We start from the raw sequence: 24,062 nt of genomic DNA, 5'->3' as shown, positions 1-24,062 counted from the left end.
AGGGGTCAGCTTTGAGCCCTTATCTTTTTGCATTGGTGATGGATGAGGTCACAAGGGGTATACAAGGAGATATCCCATGGTGTATGCTCTTTGCGGATGATGTGGTGCTAGTTGACGATAGTCGGACGGGGGTAAATAGGAAGTTAGAGTTATGGAGACAAACCTTGGAATCGAAAGGGTTTAGCCTTAGTAGAACTAAAACCGAGTACATGATGTGCGGTTTCAGTACTACTAGCTGTGAGGAGGAGGAGGTTAGCCTTGATGGCCAGGTGGTACCTCGGAAGGACACCTTTCGGTATTTGGGGTCAATATTGCAGGAGGATGGGGGTATTGATGAAGATGTGAACCATCGAATTAAAGCCGGATGGATGAAGTGGCGCCAAGCTTCTGGCATTCTCTGTGACAAGAGAGTGCCACAAAAGGTAAAAGGCAAGTTCTACAGGACGGCGGTTCGGCCCGCAATGTTGTATGGCGCAGAGTGTTGGCCGACTAAAAGGCGACATGTTCAACAGTTAGGTGTGGCGGAGATGCGTATGTTGAGATGGATGTGTGGCCACACGGGGAAGGATCGAGTCCGGAATGATGATATACGAGATAGAGTTGGGGTAGCACCAATTGAGGAGAAGCTTGTCCAACATCGTTTGAGATGGTTTGGGCATATTCAGCGCAGGCCTCCAGAAGCTCCAGTGCATAGCGGACGGCTAAAGCGTGCGGAGAATGTCAAGAGAGGGAGGGGTCAACCGATTTTGACATGGGAGGAGTCCGTTAAGAGAGACCTGAAGGATTGGAGTATCGACAAAGAGCTAGCTATGGACAGGGATGCGTGGAAGCTTGCTATCCATGTGCCACAGCCATGAGTTGGTTGCGAGATCTTATGGGTTTCACCTCTAGACTAGCCCAACTTGTTTGAGACTAAAGGCTTTGTTGTTGTTTGCATGATAAACATTTTATATACATGATTAAACTTTTATTATTACTTTTCAATACATGGTCAACATTTTTTCTATACACACTTAACATTTTCCAAATGCTTGACTACCATTTACCTAAAACTTGTTCAACATTTTTTCAAATGCTTGATCTTTTTTTTGGAATACATGATCAAATTTTTTCATACACATTTTATTTTTTATATACATTTTTCATATACGTGATAAACATTTTCTCTATACACATTTAACATTTTTCAAATGCTTAGTCAACATTGTTCAATTGTTTTATGTAGAGTTATTTTTGTAATATATTTTTTAGAATATTTGGATGGATAAACAAAAGTAAAAAATAAAAAAGTGAAAAAAAAACAAAATTAGGGAATTTGTTCCCGCGTGCCTGAGCCAGCCCAACACGCTGCCCTTTAGCGATTGTTCGTACCATGTGGCTTAACGCGAGACATAGGACACCCCCCCCCCCCCGCCCATACTCCGATAGCTGCGTCATCCTGGAAGTAATTGGGTGTGGTCCAAATGGAGGTAAATAGGCCCAAAAGTACAAACTGTTGTGCATTCAATACTTGTGTAAAATAAGTAATGAATATGATTTGTTAATGGTGTTTAATGACAAAATTAGATAGTTTATATTTTTACAAAAGCGAGGAAGTTTTGGGCCTGTCTATTCACTAATGCACACAATAATACATTAATAACTATTAATCAAAGTCAAAAATCAATAGTAGACAAAATCGGGGTACATAAAAAAGAAGAGAAACAAGAGGTCGGTTCAAGACTGGCCTTGATAGCGTCTTCTCTGACATCTAGCACAACCAATCACCACGTACTAGCGTGAGCCAACCAGTGTTTGGATGCTTAGGAGGACAGCGGTATCTCCAGCCCACCAGGATTCAAGTCCAAGACTTGACATTGGTGCTCGCATTATTCCTGGATTTATTTGTCACGCCCAATATGCGACCCTATCCAAAAGGAACTCGAAGGTCCCACCAAGGATAGACCCGCATATTGAAACGCTTTTGCAAGGTGGATATCATTACATCAACATTACATAATAGATGGGGATACATACATAAGGCATACAATGCCACACGAATACAACATCACAATACATTAGAGCATCATTCGACTACAGATGAAACACAAACAGAAACTCAAATGACATCCACCCTGCTAGCCCAGGCTGCCGACCTGGAACCTATCCCCTGATCAAAGAAGAAGCAGAAGAAGAACTCCAATACAAGCAAACATCGCTCTCGCATCATGATCATCGCATAACCTGTACATGCAACTGTTGTTGTAGTAATCTGTGAGCCACGAGGACTCAGCAATCCCATTACCATGGGTATCAAGACTAGCAAAGCTTAAAGGGAAAGGATGGGGTAAAGTGGTGAGGTTGCAGCAGCGACTAAGCATGATATGGTGGCTAACATACGCAAATAAGAGCGAGAAGAGAGCAAAGGAACGGTCGTGAAGCTAGCAATGATCAAGAAGTGATCCTGAACTCCTACTTACGTCAAACATAACCCAAAAACCGTGTTCACTTCCCGGACTCCACCGAGAAGAGACCATCACGGCTACACACGCGGCTGATGCGTTTTAATTCGGATCTGGTGTCAAGTTATCTACAACCGGACATTAACAAATTCCCATCTGCCTATAACCGCAGGCACGGCTTTCGAAAGATTATACCCTGCAGGGGTGTCCCAACTTAGCCCATGATAAGCTCTCGCGATCAACGAAGGATATACCTTCTCCCAGGAAGACCCGATCAGACTCGGAATCCCGGTTTACAAGACATTTCGACAATGGTAAAACAAGACCAGCAAAGCCGCCCGATGCACCGACAAATCCCGATAGGAGCTGCACATATCTCGTTCTCAGGGCAACACCGGATGAGACTAGCTACGAGTAAAACCAACCCTCAAGTTGCCCCAAGGTGGCCCCACAGGCAGCTCAGTTCGGACCAACACTTAGACAAGCACTGGCCCGGGGGGGGGGGGCTAAAATAAAGATGACCCTTGGGTTAATTACTCCCAAGGGAAATATAGGTAGTGGTGAGGCAAATGGTAAAACCAATGTTGGGCCTTGCTGGAGGAGTTTTATTCAAAGCAAACTGTCAAGGGGGTCCCATAAATCACCCAACCGCGTAAGAACGCAAAAATCCGGGAACATAACACCGGTATGACGGAAACTAGGGCGGCAAGAGTGGAACAAAACACCAGACATAAGGCCGAGCCTTCCACCCTTTACCAAGTATATAGATGCATTAATAATATAAGAGATATTGTGATATCCCAACCAAAATCTTGTCCACCATGGAGCGATCTTCAACTTCACTTGCAACTAGCAACGCTATAAGAGGGCTGAGCAAAAGCGGTAACATAGCCAAGTAATGGTTTGCTAGGAAGGTTGTCAAAGGTTAGAGGTTCATGGCAATCTGGGAGGCTTGATGAGCAAAAGATAGGTAGTGCAGCATAGCGATAGAACGAAGCAACTAGCATAGCAATGATAGTAGTGAGATCCAGGGTAGCGGTCATCTTGCCTGAAATCCCTCTAGGAAGAAGAACGAGTCCGTGAAGAAGACGAACGGGAGTAGTCAAACAAATCCTCACAATCGCAACGTTACTGGAACTATCAGGAAGAAGCAATACCGGAAAGAAGCAAACAACATGGTAAACAACCATCACATAAACATGGCACGATGCACACCCAAGTATGATGCATGTGCGGTTTAAAGAGGCATGTCATGGCAAAGTGCAGCAAACAATACTACAAATTAAGTGGAGCTCAATATGCAACGAGTTGCATATTGACAAAACACCACACGGACATATTTAGTTTAATCTCGTTTAAGTACACAACAATATTAAATGTTATTAAACATGGCAAGGGGTGAAGCATATGAAAACTACCTAACTAGGCAAGTTTAAATAAGGCCGGAAACAACAAACAACAATTCCAGAAAATCCTCATATGCATATTATGAATTTGGTACTGTTCTGCCGTAAAACATATTTTATTGTTGTTAAACAGGAAAAGAAAGTGGACCATGTTAAACTAGGCATTTTTCCACCCCATTTACATATAAAGTTTATTAAAATTGGAGCTACGGTTATTTAGTTACGAAATAAATCATTTTAACATGGCATTTGAGCAAATTTAAACAAACAGCATGTTAAACATTTTAAACATGGATGAAAGTGGCAAATCATGAAACTAGATGAAATTCTAAGCATTTTACATGTTTAAATCATTTAAATCTGATGCGCGGTTATTTACTTGTGAGCAATTTAAAATAATGGCATCCTCCTGTAATTATGCATGCACTGGATAAAAGACAAATTCGCAGAACTAAAAAAAACCTATACGGGCCGAAACTGGCTGGACCAACAGGAGCATACAGAGGGCGGGGCTGCTCACCAGGCCTCATGGGCCGGTTGATGGAGAGGGAGGCCGGCAGGGGCGCGCTAGGCCTTGCGCGAGACACGGCCCAGGCGCGGGTTCGATGCGGTCAACGCGACGACGAGGGAGCTGCGGTCGCTCGTTCGTTCGACAGGGGACACAGCAACAGCAGCAGGTGAGGCCGGCGACGCTGGAGGAAGGCGACGGCAGTAGGCATCACAGGCGGTCTGGGACGAGGCGCCGGCGTACAGATCCGGCGGGACCTCAGCGCAGGTGGACGCAGGCGGGCGCTTCCGTGACCGATGCAGGGGCGTGGTCGGGCATGGCGGCGCGGGACTTGGCAGGACGACGGAGCCGAGGGCCTTGGGCGACGGCGACGGACTTGGCGGGGCGATGGAGCTGGCAGGACTGTAGCACCACGGCGGATCCGGGGCACCGGTGCTCCTGCGAACAGCAGCGACGGGCGGAGCACCTCCTGCTAAAGAAAAGAGTGAGGAATGAGAGAGATCGAGAGGAACGGGGGAGCACCGAGAAGGAGAAGAAGGGAGCGGCGGCGCTCATCTTGGACGAAGCTCACTGGCGGCACGGAGATGTGGCGGGGTCGAGGGCGAATGGCGCGAGGAAGAAGCTCGGGCGCTGGGGTCAAGGGGATCGAGGAGCTCCTCTCCTGTGCAAGCTGGGCACCTGGTGGATCGAGGCAGAGGGCTCGAGCATGAGCAGGGGATCGAGCCACCGAGGGGAGGCACTGCTGCGGGCTGGATGGATGGATTTGATCGAGGGGGATTCCAAGGAGGGTGGCTACTGCTGGTTGGATTGGATCGATGGAAGGATGAGGCTGGTTGGGTGGCTGAGGAAAACGAGGAGGATTTAGAATGAGCGGCGGCGGCGAGTGGGGGGGATTGATGGGACAGCCGTCCGAGATTTAGGGTTGGACAAAACATATACATTAGGTGGATTAGGTTAGGGGCTACCTCATCCCTACGATCATAATCGGACGGTCGCGAATAAAATAGTTAGGGAGCCCAATTTACAAAACGTAGATGTTTTGTAGATGTTTGGGGATGATCCGGATCCAATGGACATGACCGTGCCGGTCGGGTTCGGAAGACGGTTTCGGACGCGCGCGACGGGTCTGAGGTTGAGCGGAGGGGTTGGGTGGTCACGGTCAAGAGGGAAGCGAAAACCCAATCGGTCTCGGAACGGTCAACGAACGCAACGGAGGGAAGCGAGGAGCGGCAACTACGAGCGGATGCAAGTTTTGAAAAACATGCAGATGACATGAAGATGATGCGATGATGAAATACATGACATGAACAAAATGCAAAACAAAAGACAAAAACCCAACCACGAAGAAAATAACATATCGCATCTCCGCAAAAGGCAAGAGTTGGAGTTACGAATATGGAAAGCTATATCCGGGGCGTTACAACACTCCACCACTACGAGAGGATCTCGTCCCAAGATCTAGGATGGCACCGGAGGGAAAAGGAAGAGGAAGAGCAGAGGTAAACTAAGTTGCTTCTTTGACAAACGAGTGAAACCATGAACCTTGACAGGTTGAGCAAAATGAAAGAAAGAAAACAACGAAGATGAACGAGATTGCAAACAATCCGTTAGAAAAGAGGAACAAGGAACATTACGAGAACTTGACGGTTGCAAAGACACGAATCAAGAGTTTAATGGACAAGATAGAATTCGAAACCACTCCGGTTAAAACAAGATGAGAGAGGAAGAATTCGGGCAGCACTCCGGTTGAACATGGAAGGAAAAGAACATGAACTTGAGAAGATGGGAAGATACTTGATGAAATCAACAACACACTACCTCCGGAACTATTGAAAGAATGGCATAATGGGTGAGAAGGATTTCAGACAGCACTCAGGTTGGAAAGAGAGGCAAAACTTGACAAGATGAAAGAACTTGAATGAGAACACAACACTCCGGTTAAATGGATAAGCACGAAAAGAACACGATCCTCACAATTCGAGATGATGAGTGAAAAGAGCAACATCACAATGCCTCCGGAAGAAAGAATAGAAGATAGATCATTGGAATAACAGAATGAAGAAGAAAATGCCAACTTCTGCCACAACCGAGCTTGGAAAGCACCCTTCCAAGAAGGTTATAAAGGAGTTGTTGGAAAACCAACAACGAGAAGGACAAGCTTGTAGTGGGCTTATGAAAAACATCTCAAGACTATGAGGTGACATTCTGCCACTAACGAAAAACAATTGCTTGTTTGAGATCAAAGAAGAGATGGAAACTTCTTTCGCCGAGAGGATAGGAGAAAACTCGGATCATTGATAAGCACCACAAATAGCAACATTCCTTAGGGAAGGCTTTGAAGGAAATATGCCCTAGAGGCAATAATAAAGTTATTATTTATTTCCTTATAATCATGATAAATGTTTATTATTCATGCTAGAATTGTATTAACCGGAAACATAATACATGTGTGAATAAATAGACAAAGAAACTGTCACTAGTATGCCTCTACTTGACTAGCTCGTTAATCAAAGATGGTTATGTTTCCTAACCATGAACAATGAGTTGTTATTTGATTAACGAGGTCACATCATTAGTTGAATGATCTGATTGACATGACCCATTCCATTAGCTTAGCACCCGATCGTTTAGTATGTTGCTATTGCTTTCTTCATGACATATACATGTTCCTATAACTATGAGATTATGCAACTCCCATTTACCGGAGGAACACTTTGGGTACTACCAAACGTCACAACGTAACTGGGTGATTATAAAGGAGTACTACAGGTGTCTCCAATGGTACATGTTGGGTTGGCGTATTTTGAGATTAGGTTTTGTCACTCCGATTGTCGGAGAGGTATCTCTGGGCCCTCTCGGTAAGGCACATCACACAAGCCTTGCAAGCATTACAACTAATATGGTAGTTGTGAGATGATGTATTACGGAACGAGTAAAGAGACTTGCCGGTAACGAGATTGAACTAGGTATTGAATACCGACGATCGAATCTCGGGCAAGTAACATACCAATGACAAAGGGAACAACGTATGTTGTTATGCGGTCTGACCGATAAAGATCTTCGTAGAATATGTAGGAGCCAATATGGGCATCCAGGTCCCGCTATTGGTTATTGACCGGAGACGTGTCTCGGTCATGTCTACATTGTTCTCGAACCGTAGGGTCCGCACGCTTAACGTTACGATGACAGTTATTATGAGTTTATGCATTTTGATGTACCGAAGGTTGTTCGGAGTCCCGGATGTGATCATGGACATGACGAGGAGTCTCGAAATGGTCGAGACATAAAGATTGATATATTGGAAGCCTATGTTTGGACATCGGAAGTGTTCCGGGTGAAATCAGGATTTTAGCGGATTACCGGGAGGTTACCGGAACCCCCCGGGAGTCATATGGGCCTTATTGGGCCTTAGTGGAAAGGTGAAAGGGCTGCCCATAAGGGCTGCGCGCCTCCCCCCTCCCCTAGTCCTATTAGGACTAGGAGAGGTGGCCGGCCACCCCTCTCCCTCTTTCCCCCTTGGGAATCCTAGTTGGAATAGGATTGGGGGGGGGAGTCCTACTCCCGGTAGGAGTAGGACTCCTCCTGCGCCCTCCTCCTGGCCGGCGCACCTCTCCCCCTTGGCTCCTTTATATACGGAGGCAGGGGCACCTCTAGACACAAAAGTTGATCTTCGTGATCGTTCCTTAGCCGTGTGCGGTGCCCCCCTCCACCATATTCCACCTCGGTCATATCGTAGCGGTGCTTAGGCGAAGCCCTGCGACGGTAGAACATCAAGATCGTCACCACGCCGTCGTGCTGACGGAACTCCTCCCCGAAGCTTTGCTGGATCGGATCCCGGGGATCGTCATCGAGCTGTACGTGTGCTAAGAACTCGGAGGTGCCGGAGTAACGGTGCTTGGATCGGTTGGATCGGGAAGAAGACGTATGACTACTTCCTCTACGTTGTGTCAACGCTTCCGTTGCAATCTACAAGGGTACGTAGATCATACTCTCCCCTCGTTGCTATGCATCACCATGATCTTGCGTGTGCGTAGGAAATTTTTTGAAATTACTACGTTCCCCAACAGGCTTTAGGTGAAATCTATACCAAGATAACTCCAAAGAAGAGATTGATGGATTTAAAATACCTCATTCTAGACAATATGTGAATCGCGAAACCTGAATGTAAATTGCCAAGAATGATATAACACCACCTCAAAAGCTAAAGTAGAAATAATTGCACTTTGGAATGCAAGAAGAAGAATACTTGAACGCCTCAAAACAAAACATGTGTTGAGCACCATGTTTATTTTAGAGTATAGCTTAGCAGATCATAACTTCGAGAGAAATCTTGAAGAACAATTGAAGAATGAAAAGAATCCTTGACGAACCACCATGTAGAGCCTCCATGAAGAACTCCGGTAATAAAAGGATGATAAAAAGAAAGAGAAGTTGAAAACACAAGGTGAAGCCTTGCGATGATTTAGATGGAGCTTCGCGACGAGACAATGCGGAAAACTTGGAACTCCGAAAAAGAAAAGATGAACAAATGAAATCAAGAATTTTTATGAACCTCCGGAATAAGGAATTGATTTTACTCAATGAAACAAGAATAAGAATTACATTATACTCATCCTTCACCAATTTAAATTGATGACAAACAACAGATTTGGCATACTACTTATTCTCGTAGAAAGAATTAAGAGAGATATAGCGTAAACTTGAGAAGGTATAGATGGAACCACCGGTGGGATTGGAAACAATGAATGAAATGATACGGTAGGAAAGGAAGAGGAATCTTGAACGAACCACCGTAAGAATTGAGAATGAAAGCAGCAAAGGCACAATTCACCGGAAAGATTGAAGATACTTGAGAGGATTTAGATACAAGTGAACGAAGAGATCATGAGCTCATTAGAGAATACTTGAATAATGCACCGATAGAATATGGAGAAGGGGAGCTAAAAGCTGAGAACGAATAAACCCGAAATGATGACCTTCGTAGGAATAAAATGGAAAGAACTCACGAAATGCTCCGGATGGTAAGAAAAGAATTATGACAATCGAAAACAATTATGAGAGTATGGCATCAAGCTTGAACTATGAATCTCTGGAAGAACGGGTAAGGATTTAAGAGGAACTCTTCTTCAATCTTCAACTGACGACGAGGAACACCACCAAAATTACTGAGATACTCCGGGAGAATGAAAAGCGAAGAGGTTGAGCCAACAAAGAAAAGAATTTGAAAGATCTTGGAGAAAGACATATGACTTATGATAATTCATTCTTACGTCAAACTTGGAAAAGAATTTGAGAGTAACTCCGAGAAGGTTAGAAGAGTCAGGTAAGATCCTGGAAAATGACCTGTGGGTTAGGGCCCACTCAAAAGAAAACACCGTTAAACGATTTTAAAGAGAGGTTGCACCGGTTGAATTAAATAGCTTGAATGAGATAACAATCTCCAAATAGCTTGAACGAATTAAGAATGGAAACACGAATCTTCTGAGATATCTTCAACACTCTGGAACAAATGAATAGCAAGAGGTGAGTGATTGAGAGGTGCACCGGCATGGGATAGCATTTGAAATGAGGAAAGGGATATGATCAACACTGAAAGCTTGAATTGGATCCACCGGAGAAGAAACAACAATGAAGGATGATGAACTTGAAACTGTTGAGCATCTTCATGGGAAATCACCGGATAAGAACATTGATTGAAAAGAGTGAATAGACTTCACATGAATAAATGGATACTTGATTAACATATATGAGTCCTTGAAGTTAAGGGTGGGAGGGCGGGAAAACAAAGGCAACTTGGGGACGGACGAAACAGATACCATTGAGAAAACTTATAATTGATCTCGCAAATATTGAAATGATTGGATCCACTTGAAGAGAAGCACGCCGGTTGTAAAAGAATTAACATGACGACCTCGATGATCACGAATGATTAGTATTCACATAGCAATATGAGAACACCGTTTATGAAAGGTATGGATTCAACATTTGACTTCGAAGCAACTCGAATACCACAAATAAAACAAAACAAAGGATTGGCTTGCAGAAATAAGCCGGAACAAATACATATGATAGAGATTTACCCAATCCCATATCATGCATCTGTCGGAAAGATATCCTAGGAGCTACTAGAATTCCCACCTATAAACTCCTGAAACTTTCTGGTTATGCAATCTGGTGTTGGGGATACAGGGGAAGCAATATATCTCACCCAAACTAACAATACCTACATCCAAGCTGTATCCATCCGTCAACACATAACCAAGAAACCTTCGGAAATCGTGTACCTCAACCTTCGAAAAGAATCCGTTATACGAGTTATGGCAATACTCCCGAACTCCCGCCCTAGTACTGGGTGGCGTCTAGGTTATCTCACCAACAATGGCATAAAAGAGATTTTCGATGTCGGCAAAACTCAGGTATTCCAGAACTGCAATGATAAAATTGTGACGACAACACCTCGGAGCTCAACTCCCTGGGTCAATGCCACATAATAGACAGGAGGCACCAAGAACAATGTTCTCGTCACAAAACCATCGGAACGATTCCAAGATACCCGCGTGATCCTAAAAAAAATTAGTGAAATTTGAGGAGAGGAAAGTCAAAACATCTACGTCAAGAGACCTCACCAGAGCGACGAAGGGGCTGAGGAGTAAAAAGAATCCTACTCTCCGATATATATAATCCTAAGACTCAAAATAGTTTTCTTCTAGACTCAACAACGGCCAACAATCAAGGGGGCTCCTATGGTCGGTCGAGGCTCTGATACCAACTTATCACGCCCAATATGCGACCCTATCCAAAAGGAACTCGAAGGTCCCACCAAGGATAGACCCGCATATTGAAATGCTTTTGCAAGGTGGATATCATTACATCAACATTACATAATAGATGGGGATACATACATAAGGCATACAATGCCACACGAGTACAACATCACAATACATTAGAGCATCATCCGACTACGGATGAAACACAAACAGAAACTCAAATGACATCCACCCTGCTAGCCCAGGCTGCCGACCTGGAACCTATCCCCTGATCGAAGAAGAAGCAGAAGAAGAACTCCAATACAAGCAAACATCGCTCTCGCGTCATGATCATCGCATAACCTGTACCTGCAACTGTTGTTGTAGTAATCTGTGAGCCACGAGGACTCAGCAATCCCATTACCATGGGTATCAAGACTAGCAAAGCTTAAAGGGAAAGGATGGGGTAAAGTGGTGAGGTTGCGGCAGCGACTAAGCATGATATGGTGGCTAACATACGCAAATAAGAGCGAGAAGAGAGCAAAGGAACGGTCGTGAAGCTAGCAATGATCAAGAAGTGATCCTGAACTCCTACTTACGTCAAACATAACCCAAAAACCGTGTTCACTTCCCGGACTCCGCCGAGAAGAGACCATCACGGCTACACACGCGGTTGATGCGTTTTAATTCGGATCTGGTGTCAAGTTATCTACAATCGGACATTAACAAATTCCCATCTGCCTATAACCGCAGGCACGGCTTTCGAAAGATTATACCCTGCAGGGGTGTCCCAACTTAGCCCATGATAAGCTCTCGCGATCAACGAAGGATATACCTTCTCCCAGGAAGACCCGATCAGACTCAGAATCCCGGTTTACAAGACATTTCGACAATGGTAAAACAAGACCAGCAAAGCCGCCTGATGCGCCGATAAATCACGATAGGAGCTGCACATATCTCGTTCTCAGGGCAACACCGGATGAGACTAGCTACGAGTAAAACCAACCCTCAAGTTGCCCCGAGGTGGCCCCGCAGGCAGCTCAGTTCGGACCAACACTTAGACAAGCACTGGCCGGGGGGGGGGGCTAAAATAAAGATGACCCTTGGGTTAATTACTCCCAAGGGAAATATAGGTGGTGGTGAGGCAAATGGTAAAACCAATGTTGGGCCTTGCTGGAGGAGTTTTATTCAAAGCAAACTGTCAAGGGGGTCCCATAAATCACCCGACCGCGTAAGGAATGCAAAAATCCGGGAACATAACACCGGTATGACGGAAACTAGGGCGGCAAGAGTGGAACAAAACACCAGGCATAAGGTCGAGCCTTCCACCCTTTACCAAGTATATAGATGCATTAATAATATAAGAGATATTGTGATATCCCAACCAAAATCCTATCCACCATGGAGCGATCTTCAACTTCACCTGCAACTAGCAACGCTATAAGAGGGCTGAGCAAAAGCGGTAACATAGCCAAGCAATGGTTTGCTAGGAAGGGTGTCAAAGGTTAGAGGTTCATGGCAATCTGGGAGGCTTGATGAGCAAAAGATAGGTAGCGCAGCATAGCGATAGAACGAAGCAACTAGTATAGCAATGATAGTAGTGAGATCCAGGGTAGCGGTCATCTTGCCTGAAATCCCGCTAGGAAGAAGAACGAGTCCGTGAAGAAGATGAACGGGAGTAGTCGAACAAATCCTCACAATCGCAACGTTACCGGAACTATCAAGAAGAAGCAATGCCGGAAAGAAGCAAACAACATGGTAAACAACCATCACATAAACATGGCACGATGCACACCCAAGTATGATGCATGTCCGATTTAAAGAGGCATGTCATGGCAAAGTGCAACAAACAATACTACAAATTAAGTGGAGCTCAATATGCAACGAGTTGCATATTGACAAAACACCACATGGACATATTTAGTTTAATCTCGTTTAAGTACACAACAATAATAAATGTTATTAAACATGGCAAGGGGTGAAGCATATGAAAACTACCTAACTAGGCAAGTTTAAATGAGGCCGGAAACAACAAACAACAATTCCGGAAAATCCTCATATGCATATTATGAATTTGGTACTGTTCTGCCCTAAAACATATTTTGTTGTTGTTAAACAGGAAAAGAAAGTGGACCATGTTAAACTAGGCATTTTTCCACCCCATTTACATATATAGTTTATTAAAATTGGAGCTACGGTTATTTAGTTACGAAATAAATCATTTTAACATGACATTTTAGCAAATTTAAACAAACAACATGTTAAACATTTTAAACATGGATGAAAGTGGCAAATCATGAAACTAGATGAAATTCTAAGCATTTTACATGTTTAAATCATTTAAATCCGATGCACGGTTATTTACTTGTGAGCAATTTAAAATAATGGCATCCTCCTGTAATTATGCATGCACTGGATAAAAGACAAATTCGCAGAACTAAAAAAAAACCTATATGGGCCGAAACTGGCTGGCCCAATAGGAGCATACAGAGGGCGAGGCTGCTCACCAGGCCTCATGGGCCGGTTGGTGGAGAGGGAGGCCGGTAGGGGCGCGCTAGGCCTTGCGCGAGACACGGCCCAGGCGCGGGTTCGATGCGGTCAACGCGACGACGAGGGAGCTGTGGTCGCTCCTTCGTTCTACAGGGGACACAGGGGCAGCAGCAGGTGAGGCCGGCGATGCTAGAGGAAGGCGACGGCAGCAGTCATTGCAGGCGGTCCGGGACGAGGCGCCGGCGTATAGATCCGGCGGGACCTCAGTGCAGGTGGCCGCAGGCGGGCGCTTCCGTGGCCGATGCAGGGGCGTGGTCGGGCATGGCGGTGCGGGACATGGAAGGACGACGGAGCCGAGGGCCTTGGGCGATGGCGGCGGACTTGGTGGGGCGATGGAGCTGGCAGGACTGTAGCACCACGACGGATCCGGGGCACCGGTGCTCCTGCGAACAGCAGCGACGGGCGGAGCACCTCCTGCTGAAGAAAAGAGAGAGGAATGAGAGAGATCGAGAGGAACGGGGGAGCACCGAGAAGGAGAAGAAGGGAGCAGCGGCGCTCATCTTGGACGAAGCTCGCTGGCGGCACGGAGATGTGGCGGGGTCGAGGGCGAACGACGCGAGGAAGAATCTTGGGCACTGGGGTCAAGGGGATCGAGGAGCTCCTCTCCTGTGCGAGATGGGCGCCTGGTGGATCGAGGCAGAGGGCTCAAGCATGAGCAGGGGATCGAGCCGCCGAGGGGAGGCACTTCTGCGGGCTGTATGGATGGATTTGATCGAGGGGGATTCCAAGGAGGGTGGCTGCTGCTGGTTGGATTGGATCGATGGAAGGATGAGGCTGGTTGGGTGGCTGAGGAAAACGAGGAGGATTTGGAATGAGCGGCGGCGGCGAGTGGGGGGGATTGATGGGACAACCGTCCGAGATTTAGGGTTGGACAAAACATATACATTAGGTGGATTAGGTTAGGGGCTACCTCATCCCTACGATCGTAATCGGACGGTCGCGAATAAAATAGTTAGGGAGCCCAATTAACAAAACGTAGATGTTTTGTAGATGTTTGGGGATGATCCGGATCCAACGGACATGACCGTGCGGGTCGGGTTCGGAAGATGGTTTCGGACGCGCGCGACGGGTCTGAGGTTGAGCAGAGGGGTTAGGTGGTCATGGTCAAGAGGGAAGCGAAAACCCAATCGGTCTCAGAACAGTCAACGAACGCAACGGAGGGAAGCGAGGAGCGGCAACTATGAGCGGATGCAAGTTTTGAAAACAATGCAGATGACATGCAGATGATGCAATGATGAAATACATGACATGAACAAAATGCAAAACAAAAGACAAAAACCCAACCACGAAGAAAAATAACATATCGCATCTCCGGAAAAGGCAAGAGTTGGAGTTACGAATATGGAAAGTTGTATCCGGGGCGTTACATTATTTCAGTCTTCCGGCAATATTTGTTTAGTGAGAGGAGACATTCCCGTCGATGGTGATGCATCTGTGTTAACTTTGTAAATTCTCAAGATGCTATGCTGGATCAGTCTCTCAAAAGTGCTCGTAGGTGTAGGGTGTGCGTGCATGCGCTCATAGAGTGAGTGTATGCTCGTGTATGGGAGCGACTTCGATTATACTGTGTTAAAATGATCACCACGGACTAGCCTCGGTATAAGAATGACATGGGAACAATACTGCTCCTAAAATGTACAATAGCCTTCTCAAATATAATTGTCAGTTTTCAAGATATGTAGTCAAATAAAATGTAGAAACATCTTCTAATTTTTTTTGCCAACAACAACAGAGTCGTTAGTCTCTATTAAATTAGGGGTAGACTACTGAAACTCATAAGATCATGCAACCAACTCATGGTTCTGACACATGCATAGTAAGCTTCTACGCACCTTAGTCCATGGTTAGTTCTTTGGTGATACTTCAGTCCTTCTGGTCTCTCTTTACGGACTCGTTCCATGTCAAGTTTAGTCCACCCCGATCTCTCTTGACATTAATAGCAAGTTAGGCCTGCGCTGAATATGCCCAAACCATCTTAGACATAATTCTTAGATAAAATCTTTACTTGAATAGGTTCCATGGTTTACGAAAAATGTCCACACATGTAAAATAAATCATTCTTATTAGTTTTTATGGATAAACATGTTACATGTGAAAAAGAGTTTGGTATACTTATTGTGAGATATGTTCATGCATTTAAACAATCTTCCTATATCTCATTAACATGTTTCATATTTTGCTAACATAAGAGACATACTTATTCATGCCAAATGTTGTTTCATTTATCCTCAAAAAATATTATTTAATTTAAACAAAACTTCTGTACCAGAAAAAGTTATATAGTCCCGTGGACACGGTAAATATTATCTTTTATTGTCTCTACGAATAAATTGCACACAACAATGATAACTAAGATTACAGGTAAATTGCACAAAACTACCACAAACTACAGGTTTTTAAACTGGAAAGGCGCCTAGGGGTGCCATATATTAAACTTTAAACACATCTTACATCAAGGATTCCGAATCCATCAGCTACAAAGTTGCTTAGGGAGAGCAACATCGGGCATTGCATACCCCCATGAGAGGAATTCATACAATAAGATGACGGGAAGACTATGGAAAGATTCTTAAGAGCATCTTTTGCAGATGTGAGCAATCCCATTCAAAACTCTCTTGATATGATAGATCTTTAGAGAGAGTGCTTTGTATATATTTAAGAGATGAGCAACATCCGACCTGATTTTCCAATGGCCTGGATTTGAATAAATATCCCTTAAAGTGGTAATTTTGGCAAGAATCTGATTATCCGATAGAAGTGTTGCCTGCTGAAGATGGAGAGTTGAAGCTACATGGGAAGCAGGTAGGAGGCCTTTGGTTTCAGCATGAAGAGATCATAACATTTAATTTACGACCCTCTTGTTCATTGCATATGTATATACCAATCCCTGTAGAAGGCTGAAGAGATCTTTTCTTACAAGTGGCATCTGAGAAGATCTTGAAACTTGCAATATTCAAATCAGTTTTGATGGTGCTTCCAACGAGAGGCACCCTGAGTGGTGTTGAGTTAATCTATTGTTCATTATTTTCTTGACAGTTAATGTCTTCATTGACCTATTCTTCTACCATTTGTCCCTGTATAAGAGCATTAGTAGCAAAGAGAACCTGCGAGGGGTGCCCCTGTTTCCTCTCCAAATGCATATCATTCCTATTTTTTCAAAGACACCAAAGAAAGGTCATTAAGAAGCATGTGGAAACCTGGGGATGACCTGAAGTCAATATTTCCTGGATAATTTCCATTATCGTCATGTAATGTTGAACAACAAATTCTGACCTGAAAAACCAAGGACTAGAGAACCATACAATTTTAGCGAAGGGACAAGAGAAAAACAAATGAATATCATCTTCCTCACCACCACAAAGTTGAGCAGATTTTTTTATATGAGTGTTGTACCTACCTGCTCTACTACCTACGGTAGAGCTCTCCTTAGCAGCCTCCAAGCGTAAGTTTTTACCCTAGGTGCAATATCTTTATCATTCCAAACCCGAGTAAGCAGAGAAGTAACTAGGGAAGAAGCTTGTCTTGGCTGTGGAGCTCCTTTGCCAATCAGATTTTGATTACAAAGTTTATAAGCGCTTTTAGTAGTACATTTTACCTGTAGGAGTAAGTTTCCAGCATAGGACATCCTTTCCTTGAATTTGAATAATCGGCGTTTGAATACTAATAGAAGCAGCTTGCTGATAAAAAAAATAGAAACTAAATTTTCATTCCAAGCACTTTTATTAGGTAACCAGAGTTCTATAACATAGGTCGAGCAAGTATATGGTGTAGGCTGAATTAAAAGGTGGTCATAGATAGTGCTCCATATGGGACAACCCGGAGTACTCCAAATTGAAATAGTGCCATCAACAAGTTGATAGGAGGAGTTAGAGTAGAGCATAGGGCAAACTTTGGTTACAACAGTACAAAAGGCCGATTTGGGGACATTTGGTTTGTCTCTCCGAAAGGAAATGTCAGGGAAGTATTTGGATTTAAGGACTTTGGAAAGATGACAATCAGGATTTTCAGCAAGCCTCCAAACAGCAGAGAGAATTGAGCTTTTGTTCATAGCTTGGATATTATGAATGCCCAAACCTCCCTCCATTTTGGGAACACAGATGTCTCTCCGGGCTCTAAGACATAAAGATTTAGATGTAGGTTCATCTCTAACACCAGACCACCAAAAGTTCCTATTGATGGCATTCAACCTAGCAATGAGCTTTTCGGAGAAGAGAATAGTAGACATGTAGTACACAGGGATGGAGGTGAAGACAAAATTAAAGAGAGTTACTCTAGTAGCATGGGACATCTTATTAGCCTTGTAACATCTTAATTTGGATCTCTATTTGTCTTCAACAAAATTATATGTTGCAGCTGTCCTTGGCAGGAAGGATTAAGGGGTGTCCAAGATGAATATAATGTTCATTGATGTCAAGAGCAAGGAAAATGTGCTTAATGCCATTCTTAATGCGATCAGACACACCTCTACTAAAAATGATACCGGATTTATTCCAATTGGGGATTTGGCCAGAAGCATCGCAAAAATGTTGTAGAATTTGGTTGATGTGATTTGCCTCATTGATAGAAACCTTCCCACAGATTGGAGGATTGTCAGAAAACATAAGAGAGTGTGTATGGGAGGGCAATTAGGGCCAAGAGAGATACCAGAAAGATGGTTGTTGGCCATGGCTTCTTGAAGGGATATGAATATGGATAGTTCGTTGATAGCAAGGATGAATAGATAAGGAGAGAGAGGCCAACCTAGCCTAATACCTATATTGCAATTGAAGTAACCATATGCCTGGCCATTAATGATGACAGAGAAAGTAGGAGATGAGATGCAAGCATGAATTAAATTGATGAAATGACCGTGCATAACAACTAAAATTAGTAATGCTCATAACAACCACTACATTAGCATTTTGATGGATACCCACTATTAAGTGTTTTAGTTGCACACAAAATAAATGGGTGATTCGAAGTGTCGCGGGCACACCATGCCACTTCATCCCATATCCCCTCCTCGTCGTGAATGCACACATGGTTTATTTAAATTCATGGATGCTACCTCTGCCACATCATACATCAGCCCTCAACCACTGCCTCCCAACCCTAGTCGCCATCACCATAACTCTCGCCGCCACCTTGGTCCCCCTCGTCTTCCTCGTCTGGTTGCCTTGTCGCCGACAAAAGGAGTGGGGGCTTGCCCGTCTTGTATTTTTAGATTTTTGCTTCTCCGGCGACATCGATGAGCTAGATGTGATGATGGCATCCTGGAATAAGGTCCCTCCTTATGTCAATGACGTCCAATCCAGCTCCACCGAAGGGCCTGTGGGAGTTTGTGTCCCCAGATTTGTTGTTTACCTTTACATCTTGGCAATTCATGTGTTTTTAAGCAGAGTTTATTAGCTGGATTTTAGTGTGACAAATTCAAAATCTTCTTTTGTGTTGTTCTGTGGCTTGGTCCAATTTCTCCAACTCTCTGAACTGGTGGTGATGGATTGGAAGCCTGTTTTATGTGGGGTGATGCTCCAGCCGAAGTTGCTTCATCGATAAGGGGCGAGTGGCTATTGCGATCTTCAAAGCCTTGTATGGTGAGGGTGGTTGCAGGTGTTGCTTTTCTTTGATGATGGGTCGATGCAATTTTTAACTTTCAGCGGGCGAAGTATGATCTGAGAAAGAAGAAGACGAGTATGCTTTTTAATGTAACTTTATTTTTTACTGATCACTCTACGTCTAGTTATTTATCCATTGTACTAGCCACTGTTTTAGTCATATTAATCATATAAGATGTCCCTTACGTGTCTTCATTAAAAAAAGAATTCACGGATGGTAGCATCAAACATTTTTTTGCATGACACATTTTTTATGACTTGCCTCTTTTTTTGCGGAAGGACCTCAAAATTATATTGTCACCAAATAGTTGTACAGGACACTCCCACAAAACAAGATATAGCAACCAGGTCCATGGGGAACCGGCCTACCCCTGCATCCATCGCGGGCTGCCGGCACGCCGCCGCCTCCGCTATCATCGCTCCCGCACAGCGACGTAATATTGGGTTCTGCAACTAGATTGTACGCGGACGGGAAGTCAGCAGCCTCGACCCGAGAGGACCAGCACACTGGAAGGAGTGGATGGCCGACCTTCGCTACACAACGCTGGCAACGACACACCTCCGTGATCCACATGAACAGCCGACGAGATCCACCGGCACGAGGCGCCAGCACCTCACCGCACCACCCTCAGAACTCCCACATCACCTGGCAAGCTCGTGCACGCAGTTAGGGTCACACATGGTATGACTAGAATCATAACTGTTGAATATATGTGTACGTGTATATTGTGTCTTGGGCCTACCTCCTAGTTTATCTGTATAGTTGAGGTTGTGGCCCCCCTCTGTACTCATATATACGTGTCTGGTGCACCAATCAATGCATTGTGTTTGCACAGCCTATACTTCTTATTCTACATGGTATCTATCGCAACACGTTCCTAGCCCTAGCCGCCGCCGCCACGCCAATCTCGCGCCACCGCCGGGCCTTTGATACGTCCATTTTGCATCATGCTTTTATATCAATATTTATTGCATTATGGGCTGCTATTACACATTATGTCTCAATACTTATGGCTATTCTCTCTTATTTTACAAGGTTTACCATGAAGAGTGGGAATGCCGGCAGCTGGAATTCTGACTGGAAAAGGAGAAAATATTGGAAACCTATTCTGCACAGCTTCAAAAATCCTGAAAACTCCACGGAAGTCAGTTTTGGAACTAATAAGAATTATCGAGCGAAGAAAACACCAGAGGGGGCCCACACCCTGGCCAGGAGGGTGGGGGGTGCGCCCACTCCTACAGGGCGCCCCTGTCTCCTGGGCCCCCTGGTGGCCCTCCGGTGCCCATCTTCTGCTATATGAAGGCTTTTACCCTCGAAAAAATCATAAGAAAGCTTACGGGATGAAACTCCGCCGCCACAAGCCGGAACCTTGGCGAAACCAATCTAGGGCTCCGGCGGAGCTGTTCTACCAGGGAAACTTCCCTCCGGGAGGGGGAAATCGTCACCATCGTCATCACCAACGATCCTCTCAGTGGGAGGGGGTCAATCTCCATCAACATCTTCACCAGCACCATCTCCTCTCAAAACCCTAGTTCATCTCTTGTATCCAATCTTGTATCAAAACCACAAATTGGTACCTGTGGGTTGCTAGTAGTGTTGATTACTCTTTGTAGTTGATGCTAATTGGTTTACTTGGTGGAAGATCATATGTTCAGATCCTTAATGCATATTAATACTCCTCTGATTAGGAACATGAATATGCTTTGTGAGTAGTTACATTTGTTCCTGAGGACATGGGAGAAGTCTTGCTATTAGTAGTCATGTGAATTTGGTATCGTTCGATATTTTGACGAGATGTATGTTGTCTCCCCTCTAGTGGTGTTATGTGAACGTCGACTACATGACACTTCTTTATTATTTTGGCCTAGAGGAAGGCATTGGGAAGTAATAAGTGTTGGGGAACGTAGTAATTTCAAAAAAATTCCTACGCACACGCAAGATCATGGTGATGCATAGCAACGAGAGGGGAGAGTGTTGTCCACGTACCCTCGTAGACCGAAAGCGGAAGCGGAAGCACAACGCGGTTGATGTAGTCGTACGTCTTCACGGCCCGACCGATCAAGCACCGAACACACGGCACCTCCGAGTTCTTGCACATGTTCAACTCGATGACGTCCCTCGAACTCCGATCCATCCGAGTGTCGAGGGAGAGTTCCATCAGCACGACGACGTGGTGACAATGATGATGTTCAACCGATGCAGGGCTTCGCCTAAGCACCACTACGATATTATCGAGGTGGATTATGGTGGAGGGGGCACCACACACGGCTAAGAGATCAATGATCAATTGTTGTGCCTAGAGGTGCCCCCCTGCCCCCGTATATAAAGGTTCAAGGAGGAGGGCCGGCCGGCCAGGAGGAGGGCGCGCCAAGGGGAGTCCTACTCCCACCGGGAGTAGGACTCCCTCCTTTCCTTGTCCAAGTAGGAGAGGGGGAAGGAAGGAAAGGGGTGCCCCCCCTCCTTGTCCAATTCGGACTAGAGGGGGAGGGGGCACGCGGCCTGCCCTGGCCGCCCCTCCCCTTCTCCACTTTGGGCCCATGTGGCCCATTAACCCCCCAGGGGGTTCCGGTAACCCCCCGGTACTCCGGTATATATCTGATAACCCCCGAAACTTATTCCGGTGTCCGAATATAGTCGTCCAATATACCAATCTTCATGTCTCGACCATTTCGAGACTCCTCATTATGTTCGTGATCACATTCGGGACTCCGAACTAACTTCGGTACATCAAAACATATAAACTCGTAATATAACTGTCATCTAACTTTAAGCGTGCGGACCCTATGGGTTCGAGAAAAATGTAGACATGACCGAAACACGTTTCCGGTCAATAACCAATAGCGAAACCTGGATGCTCATATTGGCTCCCACATATTCTACGAAGATCTTTATCGGTCAAACCGCACAACAACATACGTTGTTCCCTTTGTCATCGGTATGTTACTTGCCCGAGATTCGATCGGCGGTATCTCAATACCTAGTTCAATATCATTACCGGCAAGTCTCTTTACTCGTTATGTAATACATCATCTCGTAACTAACTCATTAGTCACATTGCTTGCAAGGCTTATAGTGATGTGTATTACCGAGAGGGCCCAGAGATACCTCTCCGACAATCGGAGTGACAAATCCTAATCTCAAAATACGCCAACCCAACAAGTACCTTCGGAGACACCTGTAGAGCACCTTTATAATCACCCAGTTACATTGTGACGTTTGGTAGCACACAAAGTGTTCCTCCGATAAACGGGAGTTGCATAATCTCATAGTCAAAGGAACATGTATAAGTCATGAAGAAAGCAGTAGCAACATACTAAACGATCAAGTGCTAAGCTAACGAAATGGGTCAAGTCAATCACATCATTCTCTCAATGATGTGATCCCGTTAATCAAATGACAACTCTTTTGTCCATGGCTAGGAAATATAACCATCTTTGATAAACGAGCTAGTCAAGTAGAGGCATACTAGTGACGCTCAGTTTGTCTATGTATTCACACATGTATCATGTTTCCGGTTAATACAATTCTAGCATGAATAATAAACATTTATCATGAAATAAGGAAATAAATAATAACTTTATTATTGCCTCTAGGGCATATTTCCTTCAGTCTCCCACTTGCACTAGAGTCAATAATCTAGATTACACAGTAATAATTCTAACACCCATGGAGCCTTGGTGCTGATCATGTTTTGCTCGTGGAAGAGGATTAGTCAACGGGTCTGCAACATTCAGATCCGTATGTATCTTGCAAATCTCTATGTCTCCCACCTGGACTTGGTCCCGGATGGAATTGAAGCGTCTCTTGATGTGCTTGGTCTTCTTGTGATATCTGGATTCCTTTGCCAAGGAAATTGCACCAGTATTGTCACAGAAGATTTTCATTGGACCCGATGCACTAGGTATGACACCTAGATCAGATATGAACTCCTTCATCCAGACTCCTTCATTTGCTGCTTCCGAAGCAGCTATGTACTCTGCTTCACATGTAGATCCCGCCACGACGCTTTTATTAGAACTGCACCAACTGACAGCTCCACCATTCAATATAAACACGTATCCAGTTTGCGATTTAGAATCGTCCGGATCAGTGTCAAAGCTTGCATCAACGTAACCATTTACAACTAGCTCTTTGTCACCTCCATAAACGAGAAACATATCATTAGTCCTTTTCAGGTATTTCAGGATATTCTTGACCGATGTCCAGTGATCCACTCTTGGATTACTTTGGTACCTCCCTGCTAAACTTATTGCTAAGCATACATCAGGTCTAGTACACAACAGATAGAACCTATGGCTGAAGCATAGGGAACATCTTTCATTTTCTCTCTATCTCCTGCTGTGGTCGGGCATTGAGTCTGACTCAACTTCACACCTTGTATTACAGGCAAGAACCCTTTCTTTGCTTGATCCATTTTGAAATTTATCAAAACTTTATCAAGGTATGTACTCTGTGAAAGTCCAATCAAGCGTCTTGATCTATCTCTATAGATCTTGATGCCCAATATGTAAGCAGCTTCACCGAGGTCTTTCATTGAAAAACTTTTATTCAAGTATCCTTTTATGCTACCCAGAAATTCTATATCATTTCCAATCAATAATATGTCGTCTACATATAATATTAGAAATGCTACAGAGCTCCCACTCACTTTCTTGTAAATATAGGCTTCTCCAAAATTCTGTATGAAACCATATGCTTTGATTACACTATCAAAGCGTTTATTCCAACTCCGAGAGGCTGCACCAGTCCATAAATGGATCGCTGGAGCTTGCACACTTTGTTAGCATCCTTTGGATCGACAAAACCTTCTGGTTGC

This window comes from Triticum aestivum, chromosome 4B, assembly GCF_018294505.1.
Source record: "Triticum aestivum cultivar Chinese Spring chromosome 4B, IWGSC CS RefSeq v2.1, whole genome shotgun sequence".
Classification (NCBI taxonomy): domain Eukaryota; kingdom Viridiplantae; phylum Streptophyta; class Magnoliopsida; order Poales; family Poaceae; genus Triticum; species Triticum aestivum.
This window is presented reverse-complemented; position numbering follows the sequence as displayed.